The following is a 17,777-nucleotide window of genomic DNA, read 5'->3' as shown; positions in this document are numbered from 1 at the left end:
ATAAATGCTTGTTCATTGACTATGACTTAGTTTTGGCAACAGTTTCCTAGCTCACCTCTCTTTATTATTATGTTTATTGCTTGTTAATGTTGCTTACTAGCTTTTTATCTTAGCATTCAGAGGATTATAAAATCATAGACTCAGGGCTTAGAGGCCATCTGGTCCAACTTCCTCATTTTACAGATAAGGAAATTGAGCCCAGAGAGATTAAGTTTATTCTGTGGGAGCATGAGAGACATAGCAAAAATTACTTTAAATATCAATTAATCGAAGGAGAATGAGATTTGAAAACCTAAAATTTAGAATATTAAAATCTTATTATAACCCAGTAGGGAAGCCCTTCTCCTTCTCCTTCAACTAATTTAGAGGGAAGTGGACTTTGCTGGGGGAATACTGTAGTATGACTATAGGGTACTGTGAATATAGGCCACACCTCTAAAATGATAAGACCATATATTTACAGCTGGAAGAGATCACCTAGTCCAGCTCCCTGATTTTATTGATGAGGAAACTGAGGCACAGAAAAGTCTCTGATCAACAGCTGAACTAGACACTCTGACTCCAAATGCAACATGCTTTCTACTGGATGACATTGCCTCTCAAGTAGATCTTCGACCTTACCCCCACCCACAGTTTTGTGAGATGACAGAATGTCAGAATTAGATGAGACTTCTGGGATAAAAGCAAATTTTCTAACCCAGATCTGTCTGTCTATGGATCTATGTCCCACATAATAAATGAAAATGGGCTATAAGATTGATGCCAAAAACCGAGGAACAGGGATAAAAGACCTTAATAATTCAGACACTCCTAAGGTGAGTGCTTACTCACTAGGCAAGCAGATAAAACTTCACAATGAGAGACATCAGAGCTGGACTTGGAGTCATGAAGTTATGAGTTCGAAGCCTGCCTCGATACTTAGTAGCTGCATCATCATGAGCAAGTAACTTAATTTCCCTGAGCCTCAGTTTTCTCATCTATAAAATGGAGTAATAATAGCACCTACCTCACAGGGCTGTTGTGAGAATTAAATGAATGAGAGAATGTATATAAATCAAAGCACTATGTAAATGTGACCTGTTATTATTACTAATTCCAGGGCAAAGTTTTTGAGGGAGAAGCTAGGTGGTGCAGTGGATACGTGCCAGGCCTGGAGTGAAGAAGATTCACCTTCCTGAATTGAAATCTGGCCTCAAACACTTACAAGCTGTGTGATCCTGGACAAGTCACTTAACCCTGTTTACCTCAGTTCCTCATCTGTAAAATGAGCTGGAAAAGGAAATGGCAAACCACTCCAGGACCCTTGCCAAGAAAATCTCAAATGGGGCCATGAAGAATCAGACTGAATCATGACTGAACACAGAATTTATGAGACACAGCTACATATCTTTGAGACATTAGCAAGCTAGAGCCCTAAATGAAATAGCCATTTTCCAGAGGCTAACACAATTCTCATTTAAGTGGCTTTTCTTACTTTCTTTAAAAAAAAATGCTATTGTTTGGATGCTTGGGTTTAAAAAAAAAAGGACTCCTAGTTTTGTTCTGAATGGGCTTGTATTTGACCTGGATGAATTCTCTAGAATCAGCCTGATGGGGCAAGAAGAAGATGGTTAAGCTGATAGATGGTGGTAGATATGTAGAAATATAGTCAAGAGGTGAGGACTGAACACAGGGCTTGTCTGGGCTGGTTGTTACAGGACTTGAGTGGATGATGGGTCAAAAATGCTGGAAGTCAATTAAAAAAAATTCAATCAGAGTATAGGGTAAGGGGCAGATCGGAGTCTGGGAGACTGTGGCAAGGCCAAGAGGAGGACAGAAGAGGGATGGGTCAGATCACATTAGAGAAGCTGGAAGAGCAGAGAATCAAGAGCTGGGCTTGAAGTCAGAAGCAATATCCATGATCTCTTCAAGGAAGACAAATTATATTGACAATCTACCTATGAAATATTACCTTTTAACTGGCAACTGAGGCCTTTTGGACTCCTTAGAGAGGGATGTCTGCTCTGGCCTTTTGTAGTATTGGAATTAATAGTTCTCTGAATGTTTGATAGGATTCTCCTATAAATCTGTTTGGTCATGGAGGTTTTTTGGGAGGGTTGGGGCGAGGCAAGTTTATTTATGGCTTGTTCAAATTTATTTTTCTGAGGTTGGCTTATTTAAAATTTTTCCATTTCTTATTCTGTTAATCAGGGCATTTTGCATTTTTGTAAATATTCATCCATTTTATTTGAGTTAGTTTTCATGGCATGTAATTGGGCAAAATAATTTCTAACAATTTCCTTGATTTCTTCTGCATTTGTTGGGAATTTTCCTTTTTCCTTTCTGATCCTGGTAACTGGATTTTCCTCTGTCTCTTTGTGACTAGATTAGCTAATAGTTTGCCTGTTTTATTAGTTTTCTTTCCCAGGAAGCCAACTCCTAGTTGTATTTGTCAACCCAGTTTTTGTGTGTGTTTTCATTTGTGTCAATTTATTCTCGGGTTTTTCAGCATCTCCATTATTCTATTTTCCAATTTGTTGTTTTTCTAATTCTTTATAGTTGCACGCCCATTTCATTGATTTGTTCTTTCTCTATCCTGATGGAAGTATTTAGAGTTAAATTTTCCCCTAAGAATTGTTTTGGCTGCTTATACATTTTCTCCACTCCCCTCCCCCCCATCTTTGCTGAGAAAAACAGGGTGGAGAGACTAGTAATCAATTATTGAAAGTAGATCAACACTTCTAATTTATAATTGAAGCAACCTTTTCCTACTCTTTTGTACCCCCTCTTTATCAAGTCCAGATTCCAATCTGAGAATCTTAAATTTTCTTTATGCTTTTTAATCTCTTCTTTATGAACAATTTTCAAAATTGAAATTTGTTTCATTTGTTACAATTCCCTAACTGACCCTATTCTCTCTTTTTATATCCCCTCTACTCTTTCCCTGCCTGTTTCCACATTGAATTTAACATATTTCCACACCAAATTCTTTGTGTGTGTATCTCTCTCTCTCTCTCTCTCTCTCTCTCTCTCTCTGTTCAACTCTTATTTATTTGGTCCATATGAGAAGATACTAGAGTGGTTTGCCATTTCCCTCTCCAGTGGATTAAGGTAAACAGAGGTGAAGGGACTTGTGGGGTCAGCTGGGAAGCTAGGAAGTGTCCAAGGTCAGATTTGAACTCAGTCTTCCTGACTCCAGGCCAAGGGCTCTACCCACTGGGCCACTAGCTGCCTTTGAAAGTGGTCACAAGATACCTATTTTTTCTACTTCTTCCATGTTTGTTTACTATTCTCACATACCCTATTTCTGCAAGTATAGTAAGTACCTTCTCCTTCTTCCTCATTTCTTTCCTATTATATTCCTTTGTTTTCTTTTTCTTTCCTTTCTAATGAAAAAGAACAAAATCTCACCCAGGTCCTGTGTTTGTTTTATTCAACTTAAGTTATTTAAGACATCAGGATTCCAAAACTTGTTCTCTTCTCCCCATTAGAATGTGTGCTTTTCATTATCATTTATAAAGCTCATTCCAGTTGCTCAAATGTATTTACATTTCTTGCTGATGTTCAGCGTTCTCTTGATGAAGATACTAGGGTGGTTTGCCATTTCCTTCTTTAGTGAATCAGGCAGAGAGAAGGTAAGTGACTTGATCAGGGTCACACAAGCTAACAAGTGTCTGAAGCCAGATTTGAAATCAGGTCTTTTAGATTCCAGACTCAAGGATCTATCCACTGAGCCACCTAGCTGCCTATTTACATTTCTATGTTTCTCTTGACTCCTGTGTTTGCGTTTTAAAGTTTCTACTTAGCTCTTCTCTTCGTACCAGGAATGCTTGAAATTCCTCTGTTGTATCAAAGACTCATTTCCTTTTGCCCCTCTCCCACTCAGTTTTGCCAGGTCAGTTATTTTTGGTTATAAACTTTTAACCTTTCACTTCTAGAATACATTCCAATACTTTCTCTCCTTCGAGTAGTTGTGGTGTAGTTTTGTGTATTTGAATTCTTTCTTTTGGGCTACTTGCAATACACATACACATACACACATATGCATACACATATATACATACATATACATACATATATACATACATATACACAGACGTGCACACACACACACATACATTAACTTGGAAGCTCTAGAGTATGGCTATGACATTCTTGAGTTTTTTCATTTCTTCTGGGAGTTTATGGGTTAATTCTTCCTATTTTCTCTCTGAATTTATTCTCCTTTAAAGTTTTTCTTCCTGAATTCCAGTTTCATTTTCTGTCTCTTGTTTAATTTCTTTTAGGCACTTTGGAGTCCTTGAGACCAAGTCATTTTTTTTCTTTGAGGTTCTGCTTTTAGTTACTATGGGATCAATCTCTTCTTCTGGTTTTACTTTTTGGGTCTCTCTTAGCCAACAGTATTTCTTCATTGCGTTCAGTGTTTCCTTCTTTAAAAAAATATTTTCAGTCTCAGTTCTTAGATTAGGATCATGTGCTCAGGCTGGTCATCTCTAGCACTCTTGGATTTGTTAGGTAGGCCCTATTTGATCTTGTCTCCTCTATAGCTTAGAAACTGCTGCCACTGCTAATCTGGATGGAGTAGCCAGTATTAGGCTCTGTTTTCTGCTTTAATCCCTGGCTTCTCTCTTAGTCTTCCAGTGGTTCTCCACATATTCTGGCCTTGGCCAGTACTTGCATGATCCCCAATCAAGAGTTGGTTCTATTCCTTGCCGTGGTCCTGACAGGCCCGAGGGTGATATTGGTAATTCATGCTGCTTTCTGGTCTCTTGAATAGGCCTCCTCACAACCCCACCTCCCTTCCACCTCCAATGCTGGTGCCCAAGTGCGTAGCTGACTCTTGCTGTAGCTCCCAATGCTATAGTTCATGAATGGACTTTTTCTCCCTGCATAGAGACCTTTGGAAGTTGATTCTGTCTACACTTTTTGTTGATAAGAACAGAGCCAGAACCTGGCTTCCATTTATACGAGTACCTGTGGGCTTGCGACTCTTGCTTCCTCAGCCCATTCCTAGTGCTGGCTGGCTTCAGGTCCTTTTGTGATGGCTTATATGGCATGGATCCTCTCCCAGCTCCTGCTGGCTTCTATATTTACCAGTGCTCACATTGACTTCCCTTATATCAACCCCTCTTTCTGCCTCCCTAGGCTTTGTTTTTTTCTTGGTGAGGTAATTGGGGTTAAGTGATTTGCCCAGGGTCACACAGAAAATAAGTGTTCAAGGCCTTCTGACTCCAAGGCCAGAGCTCTATCCACTGTGTCACCTAACTGCCCCTGCCTCCCTACTTTTTTATTGACCTGAGCTTACATTGTCTTCCTTGACCCTGTTGCCAGTCTACACAAATCTTTTTGTGCATGTGTAGACTGAATGGAGTAGCTTACTTCTATTTCTTTTCTTTGTGGAATTAAACTTTTAAGCTTTAAAGCTTCTGCACCTCCCTTCTTCCCAACATATCTTGCCTACAGCCACCTTTTCCTGTTGTGTCTCACTCTCAAAAATACCAACTCCCACAGATCATAGAGAGGATAGAAGTATTGCCCCATGGTAGGAATTTTCCTCATTCCTGCTTGTGTAGTTCATTATTAACCCTTGCTGTTCTCATGGTCATTCCCCACCCCCTCCCCCATTTGCCATGAAATCTTCTCCCTAAGTTCATGCCCTCCCATTTTTCTTGGTGTCAGTTACCTCCAGAAGCTCCAATTTCCCTTGTGGTCTCTTTAAATGGTCTTTGTAAACACCAAATCCTTGGAGATTATACCCATTGTAATGTCTGATGCTTTCAAATCGTGGTGCTGGAGAAGACACTTGAGAGTCCCTTGGACAGCAAGGAGATCAAATCAGTTAATATTTAAAAGAAATTAATTCAGGCTATTCATTAGAAGGACAAATACTGAAGCTGAAGTTTAAATACTTTAGTCACATAATGAGAAGCTGTGACTCATTGGAAAAGACCTTGATATTGAGAAAGATTGAAGGCAAAAGGAAAAAGGGACAGCAGAGGAGGAAATGGATGGATAGCATCGTGGAAGCAACAAGCATGAGCTTGGACAGACTTTGGGAGATAGTTGAGGGTAGAAGGGCCTGGCATGCTATGCTCCATGGGGTCACAAAGACTTGGGCATGACTGGATGACTCAGAAGCAACAGCCACAACAACAAGGTTCACAACTCCATTGATAGATTATCTCTCTTTCTTCATGGGAGCATTCTTCAATGGAACTTCCTTCCATCTCTGAAACACAATTTCTTCTTGTTTCATCCTTTCCCCTTGCTTCCTCACCCATTCTCCTGTAGGCCCACTTCTTCCTGAGAGACTATAGTTATTATTTTCACTTCATTGTTGAAGTTTGATTTGATGAGGGCGTATTACGTATATCCTCTATCTTCATCCTGTTCTCTCCCTTTTTACGGGACCTCCTATTCTGCAATTTAGTCCTACAAAAACTTTGATTCCCCTTAGGCAGGGGATTGTGAAGTTTAGACTATAATATTTCAGGTCCATTTTTCCACTATCATTTCTATTTGACTTCTGCTTTCACCCTTGTCTCCTTGTGGACTTTAGACAGATTTCTCTCTGTTGTTATTTTATTGCTGTTGTCCTTTGTTGCTGTATTTGTTTTTTAAAATATTTTTCTTATATTTCCTGTGATTTGGAGTTTTTGCAGAGCAATGATTTGCTCAGCTCTCTCTCTCTCTCTCTCTCTCTCTCTCTCTCTCTCTCTCTCTCCACACACACACACACACATAATGCCTCTTTGTATTGAACATCTATATTTTTTCATTAATGGTTAGGCTTAGGTTTGCAGTGTACATCACCTTTAGTCGCATCTTTAGCTCCTTTGCTCTTTGGAACACATTATTCCATTCCCTCCTGTGGCTTCTGGTGGGTGCAGAATACTCTTGTTATTCCAATTTCCTTTCCTTTATTTTTTAAAGTCTTTCTTTGGGTTATTTGTAGAATGTGTCATTTTTCCTTGGAATTGTTGAATTTAACTACTGTATATCTTGCTGTCTGCAGCCTAGAGTCCTGGAGGTGATCTGTGGATGCATTTGATGGACATTTTGTTTTCTTGGACGGTTTTCTTGTATAAGATCTTTCATTGAGATGTTCAGGTTTTTTGATTTGTCATGTTCTTTTGGGAGACTTATAATTTTTGAGTTTCTTCACATCCAGTCTTCAATATGTTTGGCTTCTATGGAGCCCACATTTTCTTTTAATATTATTGGTCTTTGTTTCTTTCCCCCAAGTTTGTCCTTTACTTCTATGTGTTTGCATTCCCAATCAGTTACTCTTTTGTTTCCTTGGTGAGGCTTGTCACCATGGATTCAAGTTTTTCATTTTGTCGATTATTGCTCCTGTGAAGGTCATAAATTCTGTTTTCACAGTTCTTATTTTTCTTTTAAACTATTTGGGAACATCCTGATGTGGTTCCAGGCTGTCTTGGGAATCCACAAGATCCTCTGCCTCATCAGGTGTTGATTCATTTTCCTTGGTTTTGCAATACTTATTCAGAGATGCCTGCAGTCACTTAGCTGATTTGGAGGCCACATTCCCTTTCGTTATTAATATCTTCTCTGCTTATTCCCAAGGTCTTTAACTACATATTCTTCCTCTAGAGATTTTTGCTAATTTCCATCTTTTTTCCTTATATTCATTCCCCATTGCTTACTTTCTAATTCCTTCCCCTTTGACGATTGTTTTCCTGGGGTTGTTGCTGTATTTGAGTTGTTTTTCAGTCATATCTGACTCTTTGTGATCCCATTTGGGGCTTTCTTGGCAAAGACATGGGAGTGGTTTTGCCATTTCCTTCTCCAGCTCATTTTATACACGAGGAAATGGAGGCAAACAGGGTTAAGTGACTTACCCAGGGTCACAGAGCTAGCAAGTGTCTGAGGCCAGATTTGAACTCAGGAAGATGAGTCTTCCTTATTCCAGGCTGGGTATTGTATCCACTGTGCCACCTAGCTGCCCACTTCCCTGGGGGCTGGACCTCAAAGCTATTTCAGCATCCTCCCATCCTGGACAATTCACATTTCACTGGCCACAGTATTGACCCCAAGTGACTTCTGTTGGGACAGAACTGGTCCCACTGTTGTGGTCTGAGAGGTTGAGACCCCTCAAAGACTGGAGTACAGGATGGGGTTGTCTGGAATGCATTCACAGTCTCAAGCATTCTTCAAGTCAAGTTGGGGAAAAGTTTATTGTTACACTTTTTAGCAGGCAAGGATTCTTAAGGAACCTGCGACCTTAGAGGGGTGCAGTTAAAGTTCATATAGGATAAAATACAATAAAACATGTGCCAAAAATGCTAACTAGGTGATTCAGGGTGGGTTTAGGGGGTGGTTAAGGAGTGGTCAGTTCTTAAAGTAACATGCACTTTCTTGTACCTACTGTGCAAGTGTTTTACCCAGAGTTCACCAGGAAAATCCCACAAGGGAGGCACACAGAGGTGTGGTTTTAGGCCTGCAATGTCACTAAGTTAACTAGTGGTCAGGGGTAACTGAGAGTTGTCCAGTCTGCCACCAGTCAATGTCTTGTTTGACAAGACAGATGTAGGGAGTATCCATATGTCTTAGGTCTAGAATACAGATAATGAGGAGTCTAGGATGTAAATAATGAGGTAGGGCAGTAGTACAGATAGTCCAGTGGGTAAGAATAGCTTTATGACCCAGTGCAAAGCCAGTTCAAACTAATAATTCCTTCAGGTGCTGTTTGTAACTGCACCAGGGAGAGAGATAAGGGTCTTTGCTGGGGCCCACTCATGAGTAATTGCTAGGCACAGTGTTGTTGGGCTGGGGAGAAACTGCCAGGGATAGTGTTTCTGAGGCTAGGCAGAAACATGGTCATGGAATTGGAGTTCCAGTACAACCACTCAAGCACCCCATCACCACCTGGATCCTGGATCCTTTGCTTCAAATAGGTCTGGTGGGTCTATGTGAATGTTGGCACCCTGCCCCAGTTTCCTCTAGCTGAGTACTGTTGCTACGCAAGATGCTGGCATGTGCAATCCTAGCCAGGAAAAGCTTCTGCTTTTTAGTTTTCTGCAGCACAGACAAGAGGAGGAGGCAGAGTTGAGTTCTGTTGCAAGACTTTGGCCAGCTTATGTTGCCTTGCCAGAGCACGGTGGGTGATGGGGGAAGGGGTGTTGAGTGAGTACACTGAGGGTTAGGGATTATCCTCTGCTATTCCTTTTTTTTTTTCCCAAACCACATTAGGGTTCTTGGTGTCTTAGATCATGGAAGCAGCTGAAAATGCTTTATCTCTTGTGTATAATTCCCATTTTAGAGAGGTTTAAGAAGTATGTAGATCAGAGAAAATGTCTAGTCCTCCATCTTGTTGGTCATATGACCTGAAAATTTTCTGTCTCTTTTCAGTTTTCTTTATGTAATGTGGGGTATCATGTGTTTGGTTCAAAGGGAGACAAGAATAGACATCTTTAGAGTTTCTTCCCCTTCCCCTTCTCCAAGGGAAAACTAATTTCTGCCAGGAGGGAAAGCAGGAGGTTAGGGTAGAGGCCACTCTGCTCTCCTCAGGGAGGACACCAGGCTAGAATTATATCTATCTGTTCCCTTAAATGTTATTAACCTAGAGGATGTAATTTTTAGGTTCAAATTAAACTCCTGATCACTATTTCTTAATGTAGACGCCCTTCCCACCAAATAGCAGTTCCACAATGAACATGAAGAACAGCAAAGAAACCCATTTATGTAAGTCAATAGCAAAACAGAAATTAGAAAAAGTATGCATATGAGAATATGTACTTGACAATACCTATTGAAGGAGTTTACCCACTGGGACAAGGTACAAGAAAATCTCAGATCTCACCCAAAGGAAAACCCCCAAATTCACGAGTGTAGCAAGCTGTGTATAGATATGATAGAAATTTCCAGCTCTTTTCATGTTGATTACTTCCCAGTCTTTCTCTCTCTTAAGCGACCTAGAGAGAGGTTGGCATTATGGATCTTCTCTCTCAAAGCTAGAAGCCAGAAGAACTTGAAGAAACTGAGGATTGTATTCCTCTTCTCTCCTATCTCACCAACTCTGCCCTGCCTCCCATGCAGGTGTGCGACATTGATCTCCACCAGTGAGGAGAAAGTTCTATACCAATGGCCTTAAGTCCTCAGACTACATTCATAATTGGCTTTCTGGGGTTCTTTAAAAGTACTTGCTGGGGTTTTATGTGGGAAAGCTGGGCTTCTCTACAACTTTCCAGTTGTCATCTTAATCAAAAGTTCAATGCTTTTGAGATATGAAGGCAAATCTACCTGCTACTTTTTTAAATATAAATTTATTTATTTTTAGTTTTCAATATTTACTTCCACAAGTTTTTGAGTTCCAAATTTCTCACCCCTCCCCCCCCCAAGATGGCATGCATTCTGAATACCCCTTCCCCTGGTCTGCCTTCTCTTCTATCTCTCCCCCTTCTCTTATCCCCTTCCCCTTCTATTTTCCTGTAGAGCAGGATAGACTTCTGTATCCCATTTCTTGTATTTGTTATTTCCCAGTTGCATGTGAAAACATTTTTTTTAAAACATGTGTTTTTAAAACTTTGAGTTCCAAATTTTCTCCCTTCCTCCCTCCCCACCCACCCTCATTGAAAAGGCAAGCAACTCAATATAGGTTGTACATGTGCAGTTATGCAAAACACTTCCTTAGTAGACATGTTGTGAAAAACTAACTCTATTTCCCTTAATCCTATCCTGCCCTCCCATTTATTCTATTCTTTCTTTTGACCCTGTCCCTCCTCAGAAGTATTTGCTTCTGATTACCTTTCCCAATCTGCCCTCCTCTCTATCACCCCCTGCTCTCTTGTCCCCTTCTCCCCCTATTTTCCTGTAGGGTAAGACAGATTTCCATACCCAATTGAATGTGTATGTTATTCTCCTTAAGCCAAATCCTATGAGAATAAGATTCCTCATTCCCTCTCACCTTCCCCTGTTTCCCCTCCACTGTGAGAGACTTTTCTTTTCTGTTTTTTTTTGTGAGATAATTTACCCCATTCTACCTCTCCCTTTCTTCTTCTCGAGTATCATCCTCTCTCATCCCTTAATTTTATTCTCCAGATATGACCCCTTCATCTTCAACTCACCCTGTGCCCTCTATCTATCTATATATACATACATACATAATTTTTTTCCTTCAACTACCCTAATACTGACAAAGTTCTCATGAGTTACAAATATCATCTTTCCATGCAGGAATGTAAACAGTTCAATCTTAATAAGTCTCTTATGATTTCTCTTTCCTGTTTACCTCTTCATGTTCCACTGGAGTCCTGTATTTGAAAGTCAAATTTTCTGTTTAGCTCTGGTCTTTTCATCAGGAATGCTTGAAAGTCCTCTATTTCACTGAATGACCATTTTCCCCCTGAAGGATTATACTCAGTTTTGCTGGGTAGGTGATTCTTGGTTGTAATCCTATCTCCTTTGCCCTCTGGAATATTATATTCCATGCCCTGTGGTCCTTTAATGTAGAAGCTGCTAAATCTTGTGTTATCCTGATTGTGTTTCCACAGTACTTGAATTGTTTCCTTCTGGCAGCTTGTAATATTTTCTCCTTGACCTGGGAACTCTGGAATTTGGCTACAATATTCCTAGGAGTTTTCCTTTGGGGATCTCTTTCAGGAGGAGATCTGTGGATTCTTTCAATTTCTATTTTGCCCTCTGGTTCTAAATATCAGGGCAGTTTTCCTTGATAATTTCTTGAAAGATGATGTCTAGGCTCTTTTTTTGATCATGGCTTTCAGATAGTCCAATAATTTTTAAATTCTCTCTCCTGGATCTTTTTTCCAGGTCTGTTGTTTTTCCAATGGGATATTTCACATTGTTTTCTTTTTTTCATTCTTTTGGATTTGTTTACAGTGTCTTGATTTCTCATAAAGTCACTGTCTTCCAATTGCTCTATTCTAATTTTTAAGGAAGTATTTTCTTCAGTAATCTTTTGGACTTCCTTTTCCATTTGGCCAATTTTTCTTTTTAGGGCATTTTTCTCCTCATTGGCTTTTTGGACCTCTTTTGCCATTTGGGTTAGGCTATTTTTTAAGGTGTTATTTTCTTCAGTATTTTTTTGGGTCTCCTTTAGCAAGCTGTTGACTTGTTTTTCATGATTTTCTTGCATCACTCTCATTTCTCTTCCCAGTTTTTCCTCTACTTCCCTTACTTGCTTCTCAAAATCCCTTTTGAGCTCTTCCAAGGCCTGGGACTGATTCATATTTTTCTTTGGAGGCTTTGGATGTAGGAGCTTTGATTTTGTGTCTTCTTCTGGTTGTATATTTTGTTCTTCTTTTTCATCAAAGTAAGATTCTATGGTCTGACTCTTTTTGCGCTGCTCGCTCATGATGCCGGCCAATTACTTGAGTTTTAAACTTCTTGTTAAGGTGAGAGTCTGCTTCCAATGTGGAGAGTGTACTGTCCCAAGCTTCAGGGGTTTGTGTAGCTGTTTTCAGAGATACTTGTAGGGACCTGTAAATTTTCAGTTCTTCCAAGGTGGTATGATAAGGGGCGAGGTGTTTACTCCTTTCCTGGCCTGTGACCACAAGTACTCCTTTCTGTCCTGTAACTGTGAGGAGGGGTTCCTCTCCACAGCCACTACAAGCTCCACCATGCCAGCGTTCCTCCTCACCCCAGCACTGCCGCCCAGAACTGTGACCCAGATCCACACATGGGCAAAGCAAGAGATTCCTGCCTGAGCTCTGGCAAAGAGATCCCTGTAGTCCCTCTCTGATCAGCCACTGGATTCCCCCTCAGTCTGTGGGCGGGAAGCTTGGGAAGCAGCTGCCCCCCCCAGGGCCACGCTCTTGGGGAATGGAGCTGAGACCCCGCCTTCCTGTCTGACCACCAACAGAAACAGACTTTTCCCACTGACCTTCTAAGTTGTCTTTGGCATTGGTGGATTAAGGAGTCTGGAAATCTCCACAGCTGCCCACGATTCAGTCCTCTGAGGCCTGCTCCACGTTCACTGAGGCCTGTGCGCCCATATTGTGCTGCGCTGCTCTCCCAGCCCGGCACGATACACCTTTCTGATCAATCATCCAGGTTGTTTTGGGCTGGAAATTTGTGTCACTCTGTCTTTTTGTGGGTTCTGCTGCTTCAGAATTTGTTTAGAGCTATTTTTTATGAGTATTTGGAGGAATTTGGGGGAGAACTCAAGCAAGTCACTGCTTTCACTCCGCCATCTTGGGTCCGCCCCCAGCCTACCTCCTACTTTTAATCAAACAACACGCATTTATTAAGTAGCTGCTATGTGCCAAGTTTTATGCTTGGTGCTGGGGATAGAAAGACAAAAATGAAACAAGCTATGCCCTTAAGGAAACTACATTCTATTAGAGGAGACAATATGTATGCAAAACATATATACAAACATGTGCATTTCTCATTTTCCACCCTGCTATACTACTTAGGGACATCTCTGACTTCTCCACTGTGGAAAGGAAAATTCTTCATTTGGGCTTTACCTCCTGATTAATGAGCAAAATTCAGGACAAAGAGAATTAAAAGAATTTTATTATAAGTACATCAAGGTAGCAATGTATTGAAGGGCTGATCACTGGAGATCAGCAAAGGCCTCCAAGTAGGGCCAGCTTTTATAGGTAACTTTAAGACAGTTCAGATAGGTCAATGTCCGCAAAACAGATTCGGCCCTTGCATCTTAGCTCCTCCCCTATTTAGCAAGAATGTGAGAATTTGCAGGTAGTGGTACAAAGGTCACAGGTAGGGGGTAAGTTGGCTATGTGACAAATATCAGGGGACTGGGTGCTGCCTCACTCAACCCTGATTGATAAGCAAGGCTGGGAACAATGGGTCACTGAGTCAACCTAACTTTCAATACCACCATGCTCCCATGTCAGGTACCCTCCTCTTCCCACCTCCCCAGCTTTCAGCTTCCTTTTGTCTTCTGTCTTCCCTCACTAGGTTGGAGGTTCATTGAGGGTAGGGATTGTCTTTCTTTTCTTTTTTTTTTTTTTTAATTTGTATTCCTAGTACTTAGAATGGTGCCTGGCACATAGGAGGTACTTAATAAATGTCTACTGGCTATTTGTTGATTATATATAATATATGTATATGTATGTATATATGCATGACTGTATGTGTGTATTTATACAAGGCAATTTGAGCAGCTCACAAACAGCTGGTTGGGGATGTAGGTGGGTTAGGAAAGACCACACATAGAAGGTAACACTTGAGTTGAGTCTTGAAAGAAATCAGGGATTCTAAGTGGGCAGCTAGGTGGCCCAGTGGATAGAGTGCTAGGCCTAGATGATGAGGATGGGAGCTAAATCCCAAGAAGGAAAAACCCTGGACTTTCCCACAAGGCCAAATCTCTGGCTCTCCTGAGGCTATAATCCCATCACCTGGCCTTTCATTGTGGCTGCACCCAATCTCTGTTACCCTTAACCTAGCCTGGCCTTCCATTGTCTTACCTCCTTTGGCCCCCCTGGCCACTTCCCACCCTACTCCTATCTAGGCTCCATTCTCCCTTGGCCACCCCTGGAGTTCTATTACCTCATAGACTACTTGACCACTCCTAGATCTCTCCCATAGTCTTTATGTATATAACGTCCATCTCATCTCTATTAAGATGCTCAGATTCTTATAATCTAGCCCCAGTTTACTAATGTTCAGACTCCTTAAGAGTCTGCCCAATATAGCAATGTTCTAATAAACCTTGTCTTTGGCTGAAAGAAGGCTTGGGTCAAATTCTTTCGAGCAGGTCTTCTCATCTTCCTGAGTTCAAATTCAGCCTCAGATACTTCCTGGCTGTGTGACCCCGGACAAATCACTGAATTCTTTTTGCCTCAGTTTCCTTAGCTGTAAAAAGATTTGGAGAAGGAAATGACAAACCACTCCAGTTTCTCTACCAAAAAAAACTCCCAAGTGGGGTCATGAAGAGTCTGACATGACTGAACAACAGAGATTTTAAGAAGTAGAATTCAGGAGGAAGTGCATTCCAGAAATGGAGGACAATCAGCGTATAGGCAAAGGGATCAGTGGATGGAACATTTCTTGTGAGAAAGCGTAACAGGCCCAGTTTGGCTGGACCAAAGAATGCGTGAGGGGTAATAGGGCACAGTAATCAGGGAAAGGTAGTTTGGAGCCAGGTTGCGAAGAGCTTTAAATGCTGGACTGACTGTATTTCATCCTAGAGGTAATAACGAGCCGCTAGTATTTACTGAGGAGGAGAGGGATACAGTCAGATTTGTGCCATAGGAAACTCATTTTGGCAGCTGTTTGAAACATGGATTAGAGAAGGAAGAGACTTAAAGCCAAGACCAAGGGTTTTGATCTTAGAAACCTAAATTACTGCTAACAAACTGGATGACTGGAGACCCAGAGGTGTGGTCCACGAATAGGGATTAGAGAAATTATCAGATAAAGATGTTTCAGAGATTATCTGGTCCAATTCTCAAGGATGAGGAAAGCTGAATACCAGAGAGATGAACTGTTTTACCCAAGGCCACATAGCTACCTACCTACCTAAGCAGACTTGCTGGGGAGTTGATTGGATTGATGAAACACTAAACTGAGCTGGGAGGGATTAAGCTGAGGAGCAATGCAACAGGCCAGTCTTTCTGAGGAGGGCAAGTTATGTCTGAAATTTCCATGTGAATTGTGTTTCTGGAGGAGTTAGTCTACCCTAGGTTTGGAGATATGTAGGTCCCCTTAACTTAATACCTTCTCTTTCCTGGTCCTAAGGGTCTTCTGAATTGTACTTAAAAACCAGTATTATATCTTTAGGGTGGTTGGAAGCCTCCATGGGTGCCAGGAGTATAATTCCATCTTACCCTCATGGCTCCCCTGTAACCCTCCCAGACCTCAGAGTCCTCAATGTTTGAAACAGAGGTTTAATAAGGGATATTTTTACCTAGGGCAAAAAGAGTTTAAATGTCAGGAAGGCACTCTGTGGACCATTTGGGGGGTGGGAATAGGTTGGCAGGAGCAGAGAGGACAGTTTGACCTCGGATAAAATAAGTGGCTCATTCCCTAACCCCCATCATACCCCTCTCCCCATTTTCCCTGGGCTCTGCCAGCCTGAAACCAGACTCCTTTATCCTCTTCTGGTCCTGCTTTTTCCCCATCCCAACCTTTCCCTTCATTATTAAGGGGTGGGAAACCAGGGATACTAGAAGACAGGGCAATTTGTTTCTTCTTCCTCTTGTCCCTACCACTGGCCCGTGGACCTCTCTTCCCTCTCACCGTCTTTTCTTGTGACCCATCTTTCCCCAACCCCTGTGGGGTCTCTGGACCGTATCAAGGAGAACACAGGTCCCTGAGGAAGAACACCTCATGTCAGCATCTGAAGAAAAGCCCTGGCTCTTCCGCTAGTTACAACTCTGCTGACTTAATCCCCTAAGGATAGGACCATAGTGTACCTAACAATATTGACTCAAGTCTCTGAAAATTTTTGAGGCAGTTTAATGAGGCCAATACTTGAGATAATGCACATGGGAACACTTTAGAAAGTGTAACATTTTATACAAAATAAGAAGGTAATATCATTATTATTTTCCCCTAAAGATATATCAATGGAACCATTAATTCTCCTGAGATCTTTCACCCACTCCTGGAATGTCAGTGTGGGAGTCTAGAAAGAGCCAAAGAGAAATGGGTTGGCACTTGTCTTTTTGGAAAGCAGTAAGAAGAGAAAACAAACCCATTAGCTTTAATTAAACACACATCATAATGCTACTTTCAATTCAGCAATAATTTATTAATCATCTAATACGTGCAAAGGGATTGTGCCAGACGCAAAGCATGTGAAGATAACATAATAATTACTTACATTTCTATAGGCTTGGGGGTTCATAAACCACTTTCTTCACAATAATCCAGTGAGTAAGATAGTATAATTATTCCCATTTTACAGATAAAGCCATTAAGCCTCATAAAAATCCAAGAAATCAAAGCTGGTTGGGACCTTACAAGTCATTGGGTCCAGTCTCCTCACATGCACTCACACTAAGTCTCAGAGAGGCTCAAGGTCACAAAGGTAGTCCTTAGCAGAGGTAAGATTTGAACCTGGGTCTTCTGACTCCAACTCCAGCACCCTTTCTGCTATATTACATGCCTTTCCCAGGATCATGTAGCTAATAAATCTTAGAGCTAGGGCCTGAACTCAGGTTTTCCTGACTCAGTGGTACAAAGGAAAAAGACTAGATTTGGAATATAAAGAGCTGGGTTTGAATCCTGACTCTGACGCTTATTATTTGTGTGGCCTTGGGCAAGTCATTTGACTTTTTTTTTTTAAGGCAATTGGGGTTAAGTGACTTGCCCAGGGTCACATAGCTAGTGTCAAGTGTTTGGTCTGAGGCCGGATTGGAACTCAGGTCCTCCTGACTTCAGGGCCAGTGCTCTATCCTACTGTGCCACCTAGCTGCCCTCATTTGACTTTTTTTGGCTCCAGTTTCCTCATCACATAAAATAGTTTGGTGTCTGAAGTCCATTCCAGCCCTTTCTTTAGGTTTTTATGACTCTTGTTGCTTCCCTCTCTCTTATAATATAGACACATCTCTTGAAAAACTTGCTACCTAATGGGGAGAAACAAAATGTACAAAAATAAATACACTACAAAGGAAACGTCTAGGAAAAGCATCATGAGATATTTGAGGAAGGATGCTTTCATCTGTAAGGGTATTTATATAGCAGGAAAGATGGAGGTCAGGGAAGGCTATGGATGGAGATGTTGGTACCTGATTTAGGCCTTGCATGAAGGGAAGGACTTCAAGAAACAGAGACAGATCAGTGTATTCCAAGCATGAGGCAAAAACCTAGTCATGGAGACTGGCGAGGGTAGGACAAGAACC

Source organism: Phascolarctos cinereus, unplaced genomic scaffold (assembly GCF_003287225.1).
Source record: "Phascolarctos cinereus isolate Bilbo 61053 unplaced genomic scaffold, phaCin_HiC Scaffold_3;HRSCAF=262, whole genome shotgun sequence".
Classification (NCBI taxonomy): Eukaryota; Metazoa; Chordata; class Mammalia; order Diprotodontia; family Phascolarctidae; genus Phascolarctos; species Phascolarctos cinereus.
This window is presented reverse-complemented; position numbering follows the sequence as displayed.